This window comes from Uranotaenia lowii, chromosome 2 (assembly GCF_029784155.1).
Source record: "Uranotaenia lowii strain MFRU-FL chromosome 2, ASM2978415v1, whole genome shotgun sequence".
Taxonomy (NCBI): domain Eukaryota; kingdom Metazoa; phylum Arthropoda; class Insecta; order Diptera; family Culicidae; genus Uranotaenia; species Uranotaenia lowii.
The window spans coordinates 211857174-211862310 of record NC_073692.1 but is presented as its reverse complement, the minus strand read 5'-3'; positions in this window follow the sequence as shown (position 1 = coordinate 211862310).

Here is a 5137-nt window from a genome sequence, read left to right as displayed (position 1 = left end):
TGTGCAACGGTAAATTAAACATTCGAAAATATCATTATTTACAAAAATAAATAAGGGTTACCAGAAATTTGGGGTAACCAGATGGAATATCACGGAGAAAAAAGTATGGTATTTCCAACAATAATCCATTTATTTTCAATCACATATCTGATTGATTGTCGACCAACTATAATTATTAAAATTTCAACAATACATATAAAAGACAATCTTATTGATTTCGTACATTCAACAATATATTCAACAATACATTCAACAATATATATAAAACATTAAACTATGGTTCTAAGATTGATTTTGTGAATTCAACAATAAATATAATAGATTCAACCAAGGATGGTCTGAATCCACTCGTTCACTCAATCGCGATACACTCTTCAACGATTCACTCAAGCGCTCTTTCGGATCTCGCGAATCTTCGTCTGAACCGAACGCTGGGGGAAAAAGAATAACGTTGATCGAATCTGATTGTGAGTGCTGCTGGTTTTGAACGCTGGGCGCTTGCATACGGGCAGGTTTGAATCATGCAATGATGCAATCATCGACTTTCCTGGCTCCAGATATTCGTTCGCTGATCCGATTCAACTGGTTCAACTGAAAGAAGGAATCGAATCGGCAAATGATTGGCCCGCCGTTCGTTCAGATATCTTTCAATCGCCGCACACAGTATTTAACAAAAAAAATCATTGCGGCCAAACGGTACACGGTAGACATCTGAATTCTTGGCAACATGTTCATATTTTTTTATGATCTTTCTTATTTTCAAAGAAAAAACTGATTTTATTGCCAAGGGATATGAAAAATAAGTTAAAATTTGATGTACCATAAACTGGGGGAACTTTGATCAGCGGGGTAACTTTAATTAACATGAAATTTTTGCAGATTATCATCATTAACTTAGTATAAAGATAAAATATCTGCAAACTGTTTACTACGTTTGAAAGCCTATGAATTGAGCTACAAATAAGCTAAATTTGGTTTTTATTAGAAGATTTTTTATATTACAAACTTTAATTTCAAAATCTCAAAATATCTTGTTTTTTGAAGGCTAACGAACAAACATCTCTTCTGATCAAATTTAAGCATTTAGGAGCAAATGGGTTAGTTAATGCGAAAGTTCAACTTTTTTTCTTGTTGTAAGTTTAGTTTAAGTGTTATTTTTATGGTCATTTGATGATAGTTTTTGAATATTAAAAAAAATTGGTCATTTTCCATGAAAAAGCCCGAGAAGAAAAAATGGCTAAAATCCTATCAAATGGTTAAGTTTGAAGAAAAAAATGAACATGGGAACAGAGCGAGGATTTAGGGAATTGCATGAAGATAAAATTTCATTTGTTTTTAAGGTAAAAAAATATTGAGAATTGTTTATATTTTTGCTTCTAAATGTATGCAGCAACATTGTCCATCTTTTGAGTATATTTGTTTAGAGATAAAATTTGAAATCATGTTAAAATACATTAATCAAATTTGGGAACTTTTGTGATGGTAATAGAGAACACTATCAATTTTTTTTTGAAAATTAAGGTTTTAAGTCAATAATCAACTTTCCCAAAGACCGCTAGACATTTGACTTTTGAGAGAAAAGTTATTGAAGTTTTCGTTTTGAAAATTTTGCCCAAATTTGCAAAAACGGGTGTTTAAAGTTGTTGAATGAGCTGAAATATTCATCGTCAAATATTTTATGACTTCCTTGAGTGATGTGAGGAATAGTTGTAAACAAATCTTTTGGGTCTTTTGCATAATTCAATTTTTATATTAAGTGTTGTATCTCTGAAACAAGAACATTCAATGAGATATAATTAATTGATTGAAAAAATTCTTTCCATGTGTTTCCATGTACGCTTGTTTGTTTATCAGTTATCAAAAATCAATTCTACCCAAAACTGACCAATTTTAAAATTTACACACGCCATTTCACCAAAACTAGAGGTGAGAGACTCAATTTGACAAATGTTTTGAATTTTAAGACGCAAAATTTTTCCAAAATCCGTTTTTGAAACAAAGGTACCAAAAATACTGTTTCCCTGTGTTATTTATTAATTTAAAAATGAAGATTAGTTTGGATTAAAATTTGTTCAAATTTGAAACTAATCATGAGTTTTTTTTTCATCACAAAAGGCTAAATTTTGATGAAAAAATAACAACACTATGAAAAAAAAATTGGCAAATGTGGTAAATATATGAGAATTTTTTTTATCAAAAACATAGTTATTTTTTTGGAAACCTTGGGCTTGAATAATCAATTGTTTCTTGTCTTAAACCATTCTAGATGGAGCTTTGAACTTTCTTAAAGAATTGAAACATTTTTTTATAATTTTTCATGGATTTTTCAATACATGTTAAGAAAAAAAACAATCGAAAAACGGAAGAATACATAAAAAAGTTATGAAGTATTTAAAGTTAATAATTGGAGATATTATTTTAATAATAAGATGAACAAGTTTTATAATCTCTTTTCACCGATAATGAAAATGGATACATTTCTTTTTTCATTACATTTATACCCATCATCTCTTAAGCTGATGTATACACATTTCTTAAAATCGAAAATGGGTAATATTTTGCTTTAAAAACGGTAGTTTCTGAATCATCAATTTCATAATTCAAAAAACAAATCAAATGTATTAATGATACTACTCATCATAAAAAAGGATCCACCTAACGCTGACGCTCGAACTACTTTCAGAAGCGCCTGAACGCAGGCAACCAAACTGTAGCAAAACCAACTTTGCGAGCAGAACGAATGATCGAATGCGGTCGAAAGAATTGCAATCATCAATCGCTCGCTGATGATATTCGTCTGCGATTCTTCTGTGCAGAATCATCTTCCAAAGCAATCGCTTGATGATTGGATCATAGGATGGCAGACAGGCAACGCAATCGCCTCCTGAATGAACTAAAGAGGTTGGCCAGAAAGTCCGATTGGTTCGCTCACTGAGTGCCATCGTGTGTAATTTTTTTCGAATGCGTTCGGGGAATGGGTTACCTCAGAGGGTGAGTGAATCATTGTATGTTCGTCGATTTATTCGCCAATCACCATCCTTGGATTCAACTATAATGTACGGTTGATGTCATACATTCAACAATAATTATAGTAGATTCAATTATAATAATATGATTGATTTGATTGTAAATATGATAGATTAAATTATAGTAATAGGATTGATTTTATTGTAAATAAGGTAGATTCAACTATGATATATGATTGATTTAATTATTAATATAATGAATTCAATTATATTTCTATGATTGATTCAACGAGTTCAACAATAAATATTGTTAATTTAAATTCCGTTTGTATTGGAGGTTGCATATCTTATGATGTTTTTCTTCGGAATAATTTTATGGCTACGTTCTATTTTCTTTGAATTTATTATTTCTGCATTTTGCATCTAGTTTGTTGTAGCCGCCACGTTGCTAGAAAAGCTAACCGGAAATCTCGATATCCACGTCCTGGTTCCTCCGCAAATTGTGTGTCTTAATTAATCTTTCTCGGAAGATGTTCTTAGAAGTCGGTGAAGATTGGCCTTGGAAGGAGAGGGAGGGGGGGGGATTCATTCAATATCATGACATCAATCTATCATCCGCTTTACCGATCTTACTGACTTACAAATTATAGTTTCCTGTCGAATCTTGCCATGATCACGTAAAGGAACGTCGAGACCCACGTCGATTTTGTGGGCAGCGAGAGTAGGTGTACCTTTCCCAATTCCATGAAATGTCGGCCTACTACATGACCGCTTCCAGGAATTGGTGGAGGAAATGTCACCGATGTCAGGAACATCTCACATCTACGATATTTTTTTTTTTATTTTCGATGATGAACACGAATGAACACTACAGTATTCAAGTATCACAATCAATCATAAAAATATACCTAGAATTAATCATACATTTATAGTTGAATCTGTCATATTTACGGAATTATCATTGAATTGAATTGAATCAATTATACCACTACAGTTGAATATATCATATTTGTTAGCGGTCAACCAGAAATGTATAGTTGAATCAATTATATTTATAGTTGAACACCTAAAATCAACCATAAAATTATAGTTGAATTTCTCATATTTAGAACTGAATCAATTATACCATTACAATTGAATCTATTATATTTATAGTTAAATGTGAGAGGTCAACCAAGAAGGTATAGTTGAATCTATTATATTTATGGTTGAAAGCCTAAAATCAATCATATAAATGTAGTTGAATCTATCATATTAACAATTGAATCAATTATATCATTACAGTTGAATCCATTATATTCATAGTTGATTACGTCAAGTCAATCATCAGTTTATAGTTGAGTTTATTATATTTATAGTTGGATGCGAAAAAATAAGCTTCGCTTTGATTATTTGCAGCTGAAATAATTAGAACATCTGTGGTCTTTTTTCTCAATGATGGTTTGGCAAAAATTAAACTTAAATCAGTTTGAACCGTTTTTATTTCAAATTTTATTTGCGAACAAATATGAAATATAAACTTACAATAAATTGGTAAGATCATATTTTTATTTAAGATTGGGCTTTTTAAACCATGCAGCTTGTTGGGATTGGACAAACTCAGTTGGCAAGTCAGTTGCTTCCTGAGCCGAAGTCCGTGAGTTCAAGCCCAAGAGTAAACATCGATCACTGTTGTACCGGACAAGTTTTTCAATGACTTTCCGCCAACTACATCGTTGATATGTATCGCGAATGACATAAAGATGTTAAAACGACTATAATCGAAACAAAAAAAGGCTCAGCAGACCAGTTTGTTTCGATTAGTTTATAGATTTCAAGTGATTTTGCTTGTGATATCGAATCTACAGCTTTCGTGCTGAGTCGGGAACATAAGTTTAGCATCAGCTTGTCATCATACATGAATCATCGGATATCTGCATACAATAATTATAAATACCATCCAATAAATGATATAAAAACTAATTCACCTATGGCTTATGTTCGTTTCTGAAGCAGTACATACGTATATGTATCTACTTGAAGTTGTCACGCGAGTGGTCCGAAGTGCCAAGCTCGCGCCAAGAATGGAATACGATCAGAAGCAAATAAAAAAAAAAAAACAAAACAAAACGTGTTCACATGTCCGTTTGGATCTGAAGATGCGGGCTTGGATTACTGCTTGATCGTGTGCT